Genomic DNA, 18,483 nt, shown 5'->3' on the forward strand with positions numbered 1-18,483 from the left:
GTTTCATGAGATCCCATTTTTTAATTGCATTCTTTCTTCTACATGCCAACACCCAGTTAAATGAGCATTATTTGTTAAAAAATACTTTCTTTTTTCCATTGTATATTTCTGGCTTCTTTGTCAAAAAGCAAGTGTCCACAGATGTGTGGATATATGTATAAATATTTGACTTGATTCCATTGATCAAACTTTCTCCTTTTATGCCAATGCTATGCAGTTTCTATTACTATAGCTCTGAGTACAACTCTGTAGTACCTGAAATAGGGGACATATATACCTCCAGAAGTTCTTATATTGTACAAGATTGTTTACTCTATCCTGGGTTTGTTGTTTTCTTTTTCCTTTTTTTTTTTTTTTTTTTTTTTGGTTTTTCAAGACAGGGTTTCTCTGTGTAGCTTTGCACCTTTCCTGGAACTCACTCTGTAGCCCAGGCTGGCCTTGAACTCATAGAGATCCACCTGTCTCTGCCTCCTGAGTTCTGGAATTAAAGGTGTGTGCCACCACCACCCCCCGGCGGGTTGTTTTTTTTTCCATATGAAGCTATGTATTTTTCTTTCAAGGTCTAAAAAGAATTGTGTTGGAATTTTGATGAGTATTGCATTTAATATGTAGATTAGTTTGGGTAAGATGGCCAGTTTTACAATGTTAATCTCTTTGATCCATGAGCATGGGAGATCTTGTTTGTGTTTTCCTGGATTTCTGCAAAGGATTTCTTCATTTCTTTTTAAGGGACTCTATCATCTTTATAAAGGTGGTTTTAAAGTTTTTTTCCTATGCTCCAGCTGTGTTGGAATATTCAGGGCTTGCTGGAGTAGGTTGGTTTAGTTGGCAGTCCTATGGGGATTTGAGTGCTGGCGTGGCCTTTGATAGAACAGGGACTTCCACTGGAGGTGTTTGCTCGGTTAGGGTGAAGAGGAGAGGAAGGGCTGCTGTGATTAGGCTAGGTGGGTTCTGGGGGAGTATTAGTAGTCCAAGAGCAAGGGGTTTACCTGGGGATCTGGGTGCTCCTGTGGCCTCTAATGGAACAGGGGGCTTCCATCCAAGGTATAGGTGAGACTTTTCTTTATGACTTTATTTATTTTATTTTATTTTTTTAGAAAAAGTCTTGTTTAACACAAATAAAATAAAAAGTGGAAACATAAAAGCTTTTATATAACACCTGCAAAAAGAATGCCTCGCATCACTCCTTCCCCAGTTTTAGGCATAATTTACACTGGCTTGAGTGGAAGATCAAAGACCTTTCTCAACTCCCCTCATCTAAAACTCCAGCTGCCTAAAAATATTCAGCTTGTGTAACTAATTACTACTGCAGCAGCTTTTCTTCCTCCTTGCATTTTCTCCTCTGATATTCTTGCTAATAAAACTGTCAATTTTCTTTTACTTCAATAAAAGGTCACTTGTGACAACAACCCCTCTGCCTACTAACAGCAAGAGCCTGTATTAATATTTTAAATGTACACAGTGATATTTCCAAAAGGTCAGTTTTTTCAAAAGACATAAAATGTCAGTCCTAATTCTTTTCCTTCTCACTCTCAGCTCCTCATCACCACCACATTGCTGTTCAGCCTCAGATTTGGGGTTTAGTATAAATCACATTTGGCCAGATAGACATCAGGTAGAGCATCAGATAGATCACAGGAGGCACATGCTTTTATGCTTATATCTCTATAAGAACTAAATACTCAAGCAGGACAATGACAGGGAAGGGCTTTCTGAATCAGGGTATTTTGTGAGCTTAAATGTTGTTTGTTATCTAGAGGCACAGAGAAAGTTAGCTCAAAATTTAGTGGTTTGAGGCATCTAGCATTCTGTGAGTGTGACTTAGTGGGTCTTCAGATTCTGTGTTTCTCACTGGCTATAGCCGTGAGGTTGTCAGGGGCTACTCTCATATCAAGGCTTAACAGAGATCATGTATGTGGGTGTAGATAAGATTCGTTTCCTCACAGACTGTCATGATACAATCTGGATTTTGGAAAAGTTCTCCCTCGTGTCCTTGCCACCTGAGAAACCCCTCTCTAAGGCAGCTGCAAGCTTGGAAGTTGGTCTCGTCCAGCATAAGCAAGTTGCAGCATAAGAAGAATGAGTTGAATGGACATATGTACCATTGTAGTTTGGTCTAAAAAGTGATCTCCATAATTTGAGTTATATTCTGTTTGCTGCAGTTAGACATTAGATACAGCACACACTGTAAGGGAGAAGATAACACAGAGGAGGTGTCCAGAAGGTAAGAATCATCCCTAAAGGCTGCCCACCATAATATGGAACATAGATTTTCACCAATACTTAGAGCAGTGTTTCTCAACCTTCTTAATACTGCAACCCTTTAATACAGCTCTTCATGTTGTGGTGACCCCTAACCATGAATTTATTTTCATTGTTGTTTCATAACTCTAATTGTGCTACTGTTATGAATCATAATGTAAATATCTGTGTTTTCTGATGGTCTTAAGCAACTCATGTGAAAGGGTCATTCGAGATCCCCCAAAAGGGATTGTGAAACACTTCTAAGAGGGAGAAGACAGTGAGGAGGAGGAGGAAGAGACAGGTGAGAAGGAGGAGCCTTCACCCAGAAAGAAGAGAAAAAAATCTCTTCACTGTTCTGGGCAAAACATCAGGATAATAATGATTCATTATTTTAGAAAAAAATCTAGAGAGCACATCACCCTTGGATCCCAGCTGGTGGCTTTATTTTGTGAGGCTATGTAATCTTTAGAAGGCAGAGCCTAGTTGAAAGAAATAGTCATTGGAGATGTTGGATCTTTTTCCTACCCATCCTTCCATGACCACTCCATGATGGTTTGCTGAAGTAACTATGGACTAAGATGTCCAGCTGTGGAGCAAAATGAGTCTTCCTTCCTTTAATTGCTTTTGTCAATTTAGACATTTGACCACAGTGTTGATAAACCTTATATAGCTGAGCCCATGCATATGGTTCAGGACTTGAACCTGAACTTACATGCAATGATATGCTGGAAACTAGATATTGAATTAGTCAAATACATTATGGTGTGATGGGAGACAAACCTGTGAAAACCATGACACAGGAAATACGGAATGATGGGCATCAAGAAAAGGTTTTCTTGCTCAATTTGCCTAAGAAAGACAAAACAGTTTCTGATGGTGGACAACTCATAAAAACCTATTTTGCTCCTAGTGGGAATGAGATGAAAGGGTATCTCATGCTCAGGTAATCTTTGCGAGTGGCTGGACTGCAAAAGAAGTTTCTTCAGCTGTTTAAATTCTCTAGAGTAATTAATTTTTATTTAATTTGGGGCACAAAAACGTTTAAGTACTAATAAAAGCTGAGTTACTTCTCAGACACATTAAGATACTCAGAACATTAATATAATAGAGATTTCCCATATCATTAGAAGTTCAGATCAATAAGTTTCAACTAAAAATGTCTTTTTAGCATTCAGAAAAAGATGCAAATTATTTTATTTAAACATCAGAATAGTAATGAGAATTGCTTGTTAATAAGGGTGCCTATCCTTTCCATGCACCTTGAACAAGGAGTTATGAAAATTATATCTATGCAAGAATATAGTGTCAGGAGAACTTTTCATAGTCTTTCTTATTGATACCAAATGAGGCTGGAACCTCACTGTGTTGTCAGTAGAGATCAACAAAGGAAGTGAAACTCCAACTCCAACCCATGAGTAATGAGGCTTACAAACCATAGTTCCAAACCAAACAATCTCTTTCTGAAAACAAAAGGGGAAATAGCACTCCTTAATTTACTTTGTGAAGTGAGTGTGACCCTGATAGGAAAACAGAAAAGTAAAGGCAACACAAAGAGAAAACAATTGCCCACTACCACTCGATAACAAATAGAATTAAATACTATGTAAAAAAAAATCCTGTATTATGAGCAATATATATTGGTTCAAAGGCTGGTTCAAAATTCAAAACTAGATGGATATAATCTACTGTATGAACAGTCCGAGGAGGGGAAATGACATGATCATACCCGTGAAGACATTCACTTAACCAAAGTTAGCACTTATTCCTGAAAATACTTTCAGCCCTCCAAGGAGAGCTTAAAGTGACAAAATGTACGTGCAATATATCCTATAGTTAGCCTTATAATTAATAAGATCATTTTTCCCTAAGAAAGAAAAAAAGGCAAAAATACTCTCTCTTACCCCTTCAATATGGCACTGGAAGCTCTCTCTAAACAGCACAACACAGAGAATTAAACAGACAAAAATTAATAACATGCAATCAGAAGCAAAGTGGTCTATAACTGCAAATGATAAAATACTCTGTTTATAAAGCTCCAAGAAATCCATACCCTCATACTCATAAAACTGATGAGTTCAGTGAGATTGTAAGATATAAGATAACGAGATGGCCATACAAAATTCAGTTGCATTTCAATGTCTTATTAGTAAACAACAAAATTAATTACACCATTTGCAGACACTCAATATTTTAAATATTCAGATAATCTAACAAGATAATTACATATCTATAAATCAAGGATAAAAGAAATAAATGATGCAGATAAGTGGAGAGAAATAACAATTGGTAGATGATACATGGTAATTTCTATACAGGTATAGTGCAATGTCTATGGAAATCAAAATATATGTCTTAGTGATGTGGACAAGGTTTTTGTGGAGTTTCTAAGGAAAATAAAAGGAATTCATAGTTAAGACTGGATAGTTTGTATAGGAGACATCTGTAAATTCCTTATGTCTGTACATAGATCTATATTTATCTCAGAATAAAACCTTCCTCTCTTTAAATTGGATTGGGGAGGATAGTACATACAAAATATGAATGGTGTACTTAACAACTATAAAGTCCAAAGATATGTGCCACCCCAGAAAGTCTGAACCACCCTGGCCTTCCAAATGGAAAGAAGCTAAGTCATGCAGATGCAGAGTTTGTTTGCTTACTTTTAAGGGAGGATTGTTGTTGTTATTGTTTTCATTTTTCTTTATTAAGACATTTTCTACTCACTCCACATACTATCCACAGATCCCCCTCCCCTCCTCCCACCTCCCAGCCCTCTTTCCCAAGCCACCCCACATCCCCACATCCCCCAACTCGAGGTCTCCCATGGGGAGTCAGCAGAGCCCAGTACACCGAGCCTAGGCAGGTCCAAGCCCCTTCCCACTGCACCAAGGCTGTGCAAGGCGTCACACCTCAGGCACCGGATTCCCAGGAGCCTGCCCATAGACCAGGGACAGATCCCAATCCCCCTGCCTGGGTGCCGGGAGGATTGTTTTTTTGTTTGTTTGGTTGGTTGGTTGGTTGGTTTTGTTTTTTAGTTAAAAGGGAGGTTTATTTAGTGGCGTAACTTACAAATGAAGGGATAGGTAGGTTGCAGGGTAAAGACGTAGCGCAGTTCGGCAATGTTCTCTGGAGAACTCTGCTTGGTCTACCTCCAGCATCCAGGGTCCAGGAACCAAGAGAGTGTTTTTTATATGATTTTCATCCCTATCTATCCTTAGAAGTAACAGGCTTAGTAAAGTTAGACATTAAGATTTTATCTTCAACTATCACCCACCTAGAGATGCGTGTAGACACTGTAACTGAGATTCAGTATTTCCACCTATTCAGTAGCTATACCCATCATAGATATTCTTCATATTTTCATATTTTATGGAATATTAGAAAATTCCACTTTACAAATGAGTGTTTATTCTGTAGCCGGGGAATAACTATTAGTATCCAAGCTATTATTAGTTACTATTAGATTACTAGTATTGGTTAGTTGGAGTTATATTTTTAGTTGTCAGCAAATAACATGTTACTTTGGAATAAAGGAGTTCAGAAAGGTGTGATTTGAGGCTTATATTTCCAGATAAGTAGATGTTTATCATTGAATAAAAAGTCATAAATGAAAATGATAACACCTTAATACTTTTTTTTCTAAAGTAGGATGTAATTAGAGAACTTTCAAGAGAGATATAGAAATGGCCAGTTATCTCATCTAACAGAGATGCATATAGCTAATGCTTGACCCCATTTTTAGTTTTCAGCCTCATGCTCTTCCCACAAGATCATGTTGATTCTATCTATTTAGAGGCAATAGTGAGCCATTTAACGTCACTGGACCAACTTTATCATCATTTCTATTTATATTTGGATATTCAACATCCTTTGAAGATAAAAGGAGCATATTAATTATATCACAGTGATTAACCTCACAATTTAGGATGATTTATTTTAAAATATGCCCACAGAATATATGTGCAACATTGTATAGCTGGCATATAGGAAACAGAAAGGGGAGGTGGCAGAATAAGTTCAGGAACCGAGTCTCACAGCTGTTACTCATTTTCTGACCTGTATAAAGTCTACTTCTTTCAGCTTCTTTTGTGTGATGGCTAACCTTGTCATTTTGGTTATACTGAGGGGTGAGGGGCATAGGAGATTAGCAACATGCCTCTGGTCGTTTCTATGAAGGTATTTCCAGAAAAGACTAGCAAAGAGAAGAAAGCCTTTGGTGATGCAGAGAGCCCCATCCCATAGCCTTCAGGCACAAATCAGATGAAAGGGTAAGGAAAGTAGAGAAAGGACCTATGAGTACAGGCATTGTCATTTTCCCTGCCTCAGGTCACTCAGCCTCTCCACCAGGATGGACAAACCCATGAGCTAAAAGAGATAATATCTCCCTAAAGTTGTTTGTGTCATGTTTTCAATAACAGTCAAAGGAGTCTGGCACACTTTGAATGGGTTTTATTTTTGCATTCCCTGTTGTTAGAGTTCTTGCCTTAAGATTTATAAAATGGAGCAAGAGAGATGGCTCAGCAGCATAAAGTATTTGTTGCATTTGCAGAAGACCGAGGTTCAATTCCTAGCACCCACATGGCAGCTCACACCATTTGTAACTCCAGTCACATGGGATATAATGACTTCTTCTGACCGCTAAGTGTTCTTCAAACACTGCACATGGTGCAGAAACATGCATGCAGGCAAAGCACCAAATACACAACTGTTTTGAATTTTAAAACTGATTGTATGAAATAAAATACATATAATCATAAAGTTTAAAGTACATAATCATTAAAACAGCGAGAAGCTAAAGTGTCAGAAATCATTCTCCTAACTAAAGATGCCTACTCCAGATCATGCCTGGATTCTTGCCTTTCTCTAGCTGCTACCTAAAGACCCTCAGTTGTAAATCTCAATAAAACCTTTACAAAGCAATTTGGTAGAAAAATGTTTCAGCTAACCGCCTTTTTCAGTGATATGTGGAGAATTTAATTCCTCTTGCTGGTGCTCTCTCATCTTACAAGGAGGCTGAATATCCAAATGTCTGTTTCTAGTTGGGTCCTCAAGCAGAACACAGTTGACTTCCATGAGGTGATCAATTTAACTCCTGGGCACATTAAAATGAATTTTTAAAAAAAAAAAAAAAAACTACACTGAAGTGAAAAAGAAGGAAAAGAGAGAGTAGGGGACTGTTTTAAGAACAAGAGTTTTGTTTTCATCCGTTTCTTAAGAGTAATTTAAAACTGCCTTGATGAGCATTGTTCAACTGATTTGACATGTTGCAGCTTGGCCTGCTGGAAACTGTGTTACCCAACAGACAAAACCCCATTCCCAGTGATTAATCAAGCAGGACTGATAGCAGGGGTCTGATACGAAGTTTTCAAAAATAGAATAAGGAGTGGCATTTAGACAAACCAGTATGTACTGACTATGAAAAAGGCATTGGGGGTAGTCAAGTTTAAGGCTACCTGGTAATAGAAATTAAGAAAGTGGAATCATTAGATTTTTTTTTATTTTTCCTTTGCCTTGGAGACAGCTAAGACACATCTTAGACTGTACATTTCTGTACTAGTTAGAAGAGTCATCAAGACATCAACCCAGAGACATAGAAATGACTAAATAGCGATGAGAGTTTTCAAAGGAATGCTAACACTGAAGATTTGAAAAAGATGAGTGATAATGGAATGTCAGAAAGTGACCTTCCCTGACAGAACATCAGAACTGTGTGTTTTCAACACTGGAGAGGTGTCTTGTTGTAAAGCCACTCTGTCCTCCATTCTGCATCCCTTTTGAATGAAACACAGAAAAAAAGAATGTATTTCCTAGGACAGACATGATTCTGCTTCTTTTTACGGGTGCCTTCATCATCACAGAACAAATTGTCATCTGTTCCATGTGGTAGCCTTTCCAGAATTTGAAAAATGCTATCACATTCTTCTCATTCCCTTCCTCACATTTGTATAAGAATATAAAAACATAAGCACCATAATTTTGACTACATGAATGTATTGTGAACAAGAAAGAATGAAAGAGGTACATTAAAACAGAATAAAGATGCGAAGGATGATTTTTTTCCTTCTTTATTTTCTAGATAGTTTCTGAGTTTGTGAAATTGCTTTTGTAATAGGGAAATGAAGGTATAAAACTTCAAAAACACAATGGTGTTTCTACTCTGAAAAAATCTAAGTAAAAAGAAAAGCAAAATAATTTTCTAAATTTGAGCATCAGCAAATGTAATCTAATCCCCATTCTCCTTGATTACATAGTAATACTGAGGCCAGAGGGTCTGTGAACAAGGTCACTATGCTAAGTGACAAGGTCATAGAAGCAAAAGCAAGGCTTATACACCAATCTAGCAATCATTTTATTGTACTAGGTCATCCCCATAAGCATAAAGTATAATGTATAATAACAGCACTGCAGTTCCTCCAATTTCCTTAGACTTTGCCATTGTTACTCCTGCTTAGATTGTCTCTGTGTTTTCTTTGCTTGATAAAAATAAATCTACCTGTATTTTCAAAATTTTGTTTTTTATTTCACTATCAAAATGAAGAAATAAAATTTGGAGATGTGCTTTTCTGTATTTCTTCTTAGCCATAAGCACATCATAAAAGGTGCCCAGGGGTTTTTATATTTGTGTCCTCACTGGAAGAGTCACTGGGAAGAATACCAAAGAGAAATGCAGAATTGGATACCACGAGTTTGTAAGTAGAAGGAAACTATTGAACATTTTATAAAGATTGATTCCCAGTGCATCTGTGTTTGACTGACAGAGATGCTATTTTGAAACCAAAGGTCAAGAATGCCAAGTAATAACAAAACATTTCTTTAACCCTCCATTTGTTCTGATTTACCAACCAGCCTCACTCATATTTTTAAACTTGTACATTCTCCTTGAGGAGTCAGGCAAACATAGCAGCCTGCACTGGAAACTATGAACACGGAGTATCTTACTTAGTGATGCTGCATGTAGAATCTCCCAGGAGGACTGAATGCTGTTGGCAAGATAATAACTGTTCCTTAACACATGCTTTTCTTCCCAAATTGGCTTCCTCTGGATTCCCTTCTAGTACTTTCCTTCAGTCAATTCTCAAACAAGCAGCTGGCACACATGTATTTTTTTCGAGGGGAGAGGGTCTTTGGATCTATAGCAAGCCCCTCAAATGCATACATATGCCCAGGACCAGAAGACATGTTATCATAAATATCCATTAGAAGTAATACAGAAGCTAGAGAAGCTAGTCGAAAATCAAATATTTCATCATTTCCTAGGCATAACTGGGCAGCATTTAGCCATAACTCAAGATTCACTAAAATTTGACTGAGACAAAAAAACTTAGGGGATGAATTTCGTTCCTACCTCAGAGCCTCGGATATTCCATATCTGCCTTACATGTGTATGTCCACTGGATGAAGAAATGGTATTAGCTATCAACTTACTTATATAAAAGGTAGATTTAGTTTGTCAAAACAGTGTGGTGATTTAAATGAAAATGGCCCCCATAGGTCATAGGCGTGGCATTATTGGAGGTGTGGCCTTGCTACATAAGTGTGGCCTTGTTGGAGAAAGTGTATCATGGGGGCTTTGAGGTTTCAGAAGTTCAAGCCAGGCCCAGTGTCACTCTCTCTTTCTGCTACTTGAGGATCCGGATGTAGAACTCTCAGCTACCTCTCCCGCGCCATGTTTGTCTGTGTGCAGCCATGCTTCCCACCATGATGATAATGAACTGAACACTTGAACTGTAAGTCAGTCCCAATTAAATGCTTTCCTTTATAAGAGTTGCTGTGGTCATGGTGTCTCCTCACAGCAATAAAAATCCTAACTAAAACAGCTGGTATAAGAAACTCTGTAGACCCCAGAGGAGAAAGTAGAGCTATGAAGCCATACTATAGTAACTAACGAACAGTGCCTTCTCCCTTCTCAGGGTATGTCACTTTATAGTGATTCATAGCTTTTCTTAAATTTTCCATTGAACATCTGGGTTTAGAAGAAAAAGAATCCCTTTGCTATTAAAAGTCACTTTACTAAATCAGGCCACATATATTACCCAAATCACCCAAGACTTCTTAGATAAGGAAGACAAGTGAACCAATGAGAATCCCAAAATGTGCTGCCTTTGTGATTGCCTACAGTGCTTTGGAAATTATCTTATTGAGAACAGAGTTTAGGGACTTTAATACAATTTCATTAAGAGTGTGCAAGGAAGGAGGCTATATACTAATGACCTAAAAGACACCATTCATAGCTGATATCCTAAAAACCCTTCTTCTATGGCAGGACATTGAACAATCAGGTCAGTATGGCAGTCTGAAGGAAGATATTAAAGGACTTGGCAGTGGGTTTGGGGCTGCATAGTACCAATATGTCATGCAGAGGCTCAGAACAGTGGGTTTAATCAATCTGTTAGAGAAGCACCTGGGTATAACAACTGGTCTGACCATCCTGGTGGGCACTAACTCAACATCATGGCATGAGTGAACACATCCTGTCCCTGCCCTTTTTCCTGGCCTCCAGCAGGGTTTTCCATTCTGTCCCTGCTTTCTGTCATATAGCAAGAACTAGAAAGTGCCAATGAGTGTCAGATGCTGTGTAACAAAGGTCAGTCCTCTTACCTAACATGGCAAGTTAAGCTTCAGAGAACCCACGAGATGAGTCCTCCCACACGGTGCCCTTGTTTGGTCTCTACACTTTATTCTCCTTATCTGTCTTCCCTGCATCCTCACCAGGTCCTCCTTAGAACACTCAGATCATAACTCCAGGTCTGATTCGTAAAGATCTGACCAAAACAGCTTCCTAAGCCACAATGACTTGTAGTGTTGAATCTCATAGATTTCACTTATTCCCATGTGGCCCCAGGAAGCTCCTTTGGCACCTGCCCTATACTCATCTTACTTATGTCTTAATGTTCCTTTCCCCTCTGATCCAGAGTCTGTGTACTAATTCCAGAGGACATTGTATCTGCAAACCTCAGAGTGCAGTTCTGAAATATCACCAAGTCTGTGTCTACTGTTTCAGCTATTTCTGTTCTGAGCTATTGCTGCCAAGTTCCATGCAAATGTGAAACTGCCAGATCATGGTGTTCCTGCAAAGCAAATGGCCCCCCTATAGCATCACACCAAATGGCTGATCATTCTTCTTCATAATTGCAATAATTTTACTACCAATGGTGATAGCTATTCTGCACAATACTTGGGGGCCTCTGGCAGGAAGAATTTGTAGTCATCTCTTCACTGAAGTCTTTAAAGTAGAAATCATTAGTTCCAATATACTGTAGGAGAAAGTGAGGCAGGAGTCAGTTAACTCACTAAATGTCATACTAACTATCCTGTGTGCTAGGCTACAGCTAGGAATCTGATCCACCTACTGTCAAATGTGTTTCTAAGCCTACTGTTAGTGCTGTCTTCCACAGGCAAGGGTGCGATCAACTTCTTGGCATTGGTGGGAAATGGATGATAGAGATGAAGTTACTTTTGCTAGGAGAGGAAAGTCCCTTAGGCTCTTCTCACTCTTTCCTTTGATTTACATTAGCAAGGCCCTTGCCCTTGCTTTAGCAGCCTGGAACACAGACTGCTGATTTCCTACCCTACTGGGCCTGCTCTATCACCCACTTTTGCACCAAATTACATTACTCCTTTATGTGGTTCCAACTGCCATTCCTCCCATTATCCTTCCTCTTCTCTGAGATTCTAAAATAGAACACATACACAAAAGCATTTATGGGCAATGTAGAATTGACTAAAGCAAGCATTTTAGCAACCATTTATGTAGGAAACAATGTAGTAAGTTCCTTCTACTCTGAGGGTCTTCCCCCTCCTTGAACTCCCTTAATACTCACTTCTCAGCTGGCCTCTGCAACTACTTCTTCACAGTTATTGGCATTCTCTCCCATCTTTTATGTGAGTACAGAGGCCAGCCCAAAGCTAACTTTCGTGCAACAGACACATATCAAACGCATTTTTCAAAAGAGCTAGTCTTTCCAAGAAAATGAATTTCCTGAATCTGCTGCTAAGATGATAAGCACTTTTTTTTTAAAGTGACAAATGTAAAGTTACAGAGAGCTGTCAGCACTGGATAGAAAGGGCAGCCATTTGCACCGTTGTCCCAGACCCAGGAAGTGCACACAAGGATGGAACGTGGTTTCATGAAGCCAAGAAAGAAGGAACGAACATCTTTTGAAGTGCTTCATATATTAAAAAGAATTGAGAAATGCAACTAAAGTTCAAAAATTGTAGCCACTTGGAAATGTTTATGTTGAAAAAATCATCTTTACCATATACATATATATGTATGTGCATGTATGTATGTATATAATATGCATCCATAAATGCCCAACAATAAAATGGTACTACTTACAACCTAGCTGCAGGAAATGTTTTGCTGAAAGTATACCTCAATGTTAGAGAATATTTTTGAGAATGTCATGAATCCATTCCTCATTGTCAAATTGTAATGAATTTTTTATCATAATGTCTACTCTACACCATACAATGACTGTCTTTTTGACTTATACATCTCTTGGATTGCATATAATTTAATTTGAATAACAATATCTGAGTGCAAATGTAAGAGTCCCGCACAAAAGTGAAGATCCCTTTCCCTTATCCTAACCTCATAGGCAATAGTCCCTGGATGAGGATCAGATATGCTCTCTGGCCTCTGTTGAGCAGTGCTTCTCAACCTTCCTAATGTTGTGACCCTTTAATAAAGTTACTCATGTTGTGGTGATCCCAACCATAAAATTATTTTCATTGCTACTTCATAACTGTAATCTTGTTACTGTTATGAACCATAATGTGTCTTCCAGTGGCCTTAGGTGACCCTTGTGAAAGGGTCATTTGACTCTCCAAGTAGTTGTAGCTCATAGATTGAGAACTGCTGTGCTAGACCAATCCTTAGTGAAATAAATTTGTCCCTAACACATGCATCAATTAGCACATAGGAATATATATTTACATATAAGTACCTATATATGTAAAACAGCATACATATTAATAGAGTATATAAAATATATGTATGTATATGTATAGAAAGAAAGAGGGGGAGCAAGGAAAAATAAACAACCTGGTTGAATAAGTGGAAGACACATTTAAATGGATCAATTATTTGCAGAAATATCCCTAAGCAATGAATCAGTCTGTCCAATTATTGCTTTTATTTAATTGTGTAAACAAAAAAGCTTCAAAACTCTCCAATAAGTAGAGTGTCATGCTGTGTGTACTGCATGTATTTGCAGAATCACATCAATTTTGGGTTAAGAAATTATTCTACAGTGTATGATCCAGATTGTATGATATCCTATAGCTAATGAGACCACATTAAATATTTAACTACCTGAATAAAAAGTGGCCACAAAAAATAAAGCAATTATAACTTAACCCACTTCAATTTAGCTCTTCTCTTCTTAAAAGGAGACTAAAGCACACTTAAGTTCACAAAACCAAGAAACATCAATGCCTTGCAATGAGAAATGAAAGGGTATATATACCATCCCTTTATCTTCTATTGGCTTGGAATGGCAGAGCTTCTTAGACTTATGATATAGTAGATGGACTTCAAAAATAATGGATACCAGTTCCTTTCCTCCTGTATCCTCATGCTTCAGATCAAGACATGAAGTCCAAATCCTCTTCCCTTAAAACTGAGTCCGTAACTTTCTTGACCAGTGTGACATAAAACAAGTTGCTTTTCAGAATTTTGAAGCTATTTTTTGGAGAGTCCTTTCTATCATATGTATAGAAAGAAAGAAAGGGAACAAGGAAAAAATAAATGACCTGACTGAATAAGTGGAAAGACACATTTAAATGCATCATTTGTTTACAGAAATGTCCCTAAGCAATTAATCAGTCTGTCCAGTTATTTTGGACAGACAGAAATGTTATCACAGAAAGAAACCAATTATAGTTTCCCTAGTCTGTGATCTACATGAGGTCAACTCCAATGCCAGCACCAACTTCCAGTCATAGGAATGAACCCAACAAGATACTAAGCCCAAGCATTGCTAGTCAGCTAATTAGGCCCTTTTACTTACATGGATAGGGCCCATGAGTAGGCAAGATGCTCTTCATTATGGTGAGCAAGTATACCATGGGGAAATGGTAGAGAGCAACAGACAGAACAGTTCATGGGCTAGAAAGAGAGGTGGATCTGAAGAGGTGAGGGTGGTGAGGAACTGGCTGATGTGAATGGCATGCTAGCCACTTGAGTCCAAGATGATGTCTGGGCCTGGGCTATTGCCAAGGGCCAGTTCTTCATCTGAGTCCCTGAAGCAGCTAAGGGGGCCTATGTGGATGTCTGTAGCTCCTATTGCCACTGAGAGCCAGTGCAGAGGCCTGTGGTCCAGGCCACCAGTTGGGGCCATGTTGATGTCCGAGGCCCATGCTGCTCCTAGGGCCATGCCAGTCTTGGTGGCCTATGTTGCTACCTGGTGCCATGGTAACAGGCTGCTGCCAAGGACCATATATGGGTCTACGATCCTATGACAACCAGAGTCTGTATTAATGTTCATGGGCCATGTTGCCACCAAAGACCACACAGATGCCCCAGGGTCTGGGATACAATCTGTGGCCATGAGAGTGTCTGAGGGCAATTAGTGTCATCTGGGCCAGGGCTGCTTCCGAGGACCATGTCCTGGTCTGGGACTCTGCAGCAACCAGGGTCTGAGTTGATATCTGTGGCTCCTGTTACAAGCAAGGATTCTGCAGATGCCCAGGGTCTGGTCATCCACCTGAGGCCATGCTGACAGGGCAAAACTGATTCGGGTAGCCTGTGCTGCCACCGGGGCCATGGGGATGTCTGGCCTGAGGTGCTGCCAAGGGCCTTGTTTGGATCCATGGTCTACTGCAGCTGGGGTCTGTGATTATGTCAGTGGCACACGGGGTCTCTGGAGCCATGTGGTGTTGAGCCAGCCCTGTCCTTCACTGGCCCTGGATTGCCTGGCCCTGCCTCTTGCTAGATACTGCAGAGGAGAGCTGGCTCCACCTTTCAGGGGAGAATTGGCCCTTGCACTCAGGAAAGATGGCCCCACCCCTGACCACAGACTGTGTATCTCACCTGGGCAGCACACTAGAGCTGACTCTGTCATCTGAACACAGGTGAGCCAGCCCTGAGGGTGTGAGAGCAACAGAGATGACACTACCCTCCCTTGTCTGCCATGCAGTGGCATGGGTGAGGGAAAGATACCCTCCCACCTCTACCCTTTGCTACCTGCGGCAGGCAGAAAAGCCACTTCAGTACATAGGGGAGCAGGCCCTGCATCCTGCCTGGACAGCACACTAGAGCTGACCCTGTTGCTGGGTATACAAGTAAGCCAGCCCTGAGTACATGAGAGCTTGAGACCTGACCCTGCTGCACCCCCACCACCACCCTCCATATGCTCCCTACAGCAGTCGGGAGACAGGGCCATGCACCTTGCTTGGGCAAAATGGTAGAGCTGTCCCAGTATTGTGAGTGTGGGTAACCCGGATCTGAGGACCTGAGAGCAGAACTGGTCCCAATCTTTGCTGCGGGCTTCACTGGGTGACCTAACCAAGGCAGTGCTGGAGAGTTTGTCCCAATAGTGACAATGAGGGAAAACTGGCAGGCTGACCAACCTAGCTACCACCCAAGCCCAGAATCAGGGCAAAGAGTTGCCCAATCCCAATATCCACCTCATCTATGATCTGTTGAAACAGGTGAAGGGGACAAAACGATAGATCCGAAACAGCATTATCTCCACAACACAGGACAATAAGGAGATATCCAAGAGGAGCCCCAATGAGAGTCCGTTATCGGTGGTGGTGCAGCAGAAGCCAGAGGCCTTGAGCCAGACCAATGACTCATGGCAATGAATACTCGCAAGTATAGATGAATGAACTAAAGGGTAAATTGTGTGACTCAACGGGCCACCCTACAGCTTCCAAATCAAGATCTCTCTCTCTCTCTCTCTCTCTCTCTCTCTCTCTCTCTCTCTCTCTCTCTCTCTCTTGCTTTCTCTCTCATTTTTTGTTTCTTTGTTTGTTTGGTTTGGTTTTAGTTTTTCTTTTAAATTTGGTTTTGTTTTGCAGGAGAGGTTAGCAAGGGCAGAGGGTAGATTCAAAGGGAGTGGAGAGATAAGTGGAACTGAAATCCATAATGCGAAATTCACAAATAATCAATAAAGTTAAAAAAAATGCACGTCAACAGAATCTAACCAACATATCTGTGTTTTGTATCAGTCACACTGCCACCCAGTTTACCCTTACTGAAGCACCACCCATTTTGAACATTCCACAGACACTTTGAGAAAATCCAGGGTGTCGTGCATGCTGAACAAGTGACTTTCTAGATGGTCAACTCAATTCAGGACTGAGTTGTGAAGAAGCTGAGTATTCCAATTGCCTGATAATTTAAAAATACTGCCCTCACTTTGTTAAGCAGTGAGGCTGCTATTTTATATGTGAGTGACTATAGGAGATAAGTGATTCCCTAACAATAGAAATTCTTCAGTTGATTTAAAATACAAAATTATTCTTGAGTTAATTATGCTCACATTATGTAATCCATTGCTATGTTGTCTATTGTCTATTCAGACAGAATTCAAATTTGAAGACTTAAATCTTTAGAGTCTTCTGTAATTTTTTAATATTTTTAATAATTTTTATTATTTAAGACAATTTTTAAATTTAAATATATTTTTATCATAATCTTCCCCTCCCACAAGTTTGTCCAGATCATATCCTCCTCCCTTTCCACCCAACTTCAGTTCTTTCTCAAAAAAAATCCAAAAACAGAATACAACAACAAAACATCTTAAAACTAGGAAACAAAATAAAGCATCACCCCTCAAAAAGGAAAAAACAATATGAAATACACCAAACAGTAACCAAATAAAAACATGTACTTGTGCGTGAAAGTGAGCGCGCGCGCGTGCGCACACACACACACACACACACACACACACACACACACACACACAAGCTGTGGGGTCCATTATTTGTTGTTAACTACTCCTGAACAGGAGATCTACCCTGGAGTAGTTGATATTCCCAGAGTCATTCTATTGGAGAAAACTGATTTTCCCTCTCCTGGCAGGTATAAGTGACAGTTCTGTTGTTAACCTTTCCCTTAGTGGCTAGGATTACATTCATTCAATTTTTTTAATGTAAAAAATATTAATAAGACATAACAAAAATTATCACATTTGAAATCAGACAAAACAGACCAACAGAAGGAAAAGAGCCCAAGAGAAGGCATAAGAATCAGAGACCCACTCATTCGCATGCTCAGGAATCCCATAAAAACATTAACCTGGATGCCATAATATAAGCCAGGAGACCTGGTACAGACCCGTGCAGGTCCTGTGAATGCTGCTTCAGTCTCTGTGAGTTCATATGAGCATTGCTCATGCTGATTTATAAAAAAAAAAAAAAAAAAAAAAAAAAAACTGTTTTCTGTTTCCTCTGGCTCTTACATTCTTTCCCCATCCTTTTCCCTGAGCTCTGAAGGGAGAGATTTGATGGACACATCCCATTTAGGGCTGAATGTTCCAAGGCCTCTTACTCTCTGTGTAAGGTCTCTTACTCTTTGTGGGTCTCTGTATTTGTTCCCATCTGCTGCAGGAAGAAGCTTCTCTGATGACGGTTCAATAAGACAACGATCTATGAGTATAGCAAAATACCATTAAGAGTCATTTTTTTTTTTTTTTTTTGGTTTTTCGAGACAGGGTTCCTCTGTGTAGCTTTGCGCCTTTCCTGGAACTCACTTGGTAGCCCAGGCTGGCCTCGAACTCACAGAGATCCGCCTGGCTCTGCCTCCCGAGTGCTGGGATTAAAGGCGTGCGCCACCACCGCCCGGCAAGAGTCATTTTATCACTGTTTCCTTTCTCTCTCTCTTTCTTTCTTTCTTCCTTCCTTCCTTTCTTTCTTTCTTTCTTTCTTCCTTTCTATCTTCTTTTTCTTTTTCTTTTTTTTTAAGACCAGTATTATTTGGCTTTGCCCTAGGCCCCTCAGCTATCTAGTCTCGGGTTCTTTGTTTATCCAAGTAGTATCAGGTTCCATCTCGTAGAGTGAGCCTTAAATCAGATCAGATATTGGCAGGTTACTTCCACAAGCTTTGTGCCACCACAGCCCTAGTATATCTTGCAGGTAGTGTACTATTGTAGGCAAATGGTTGTGGCTGGCTTGGTTGTTAAGTTTCTCTTTTGATAGCATGCAGAGTACCTTCCTACCTATAACAAAGATGCTGGAACATGCGAGTGAAGGCTTTATGTAGACACCAGCATGACATGAACATGTTCA

Source organism: Peromyscus californicus, unplaced genomic scaffold (assembly GCF_007827085.1).
Source record: "Peromyscus californicus insignis strain IS unplaced genomic scaffold, ASM782708v3 Scaffold_7__1_contigs__length_154581171, whole genome shotgun sequence".
Taxonomy (NCBI): Eukaryota; Metazoa; Chordata; class Mammalia; order Rodentia; family Cricetidae; genus Peromyscus; species Peromyscus californicus.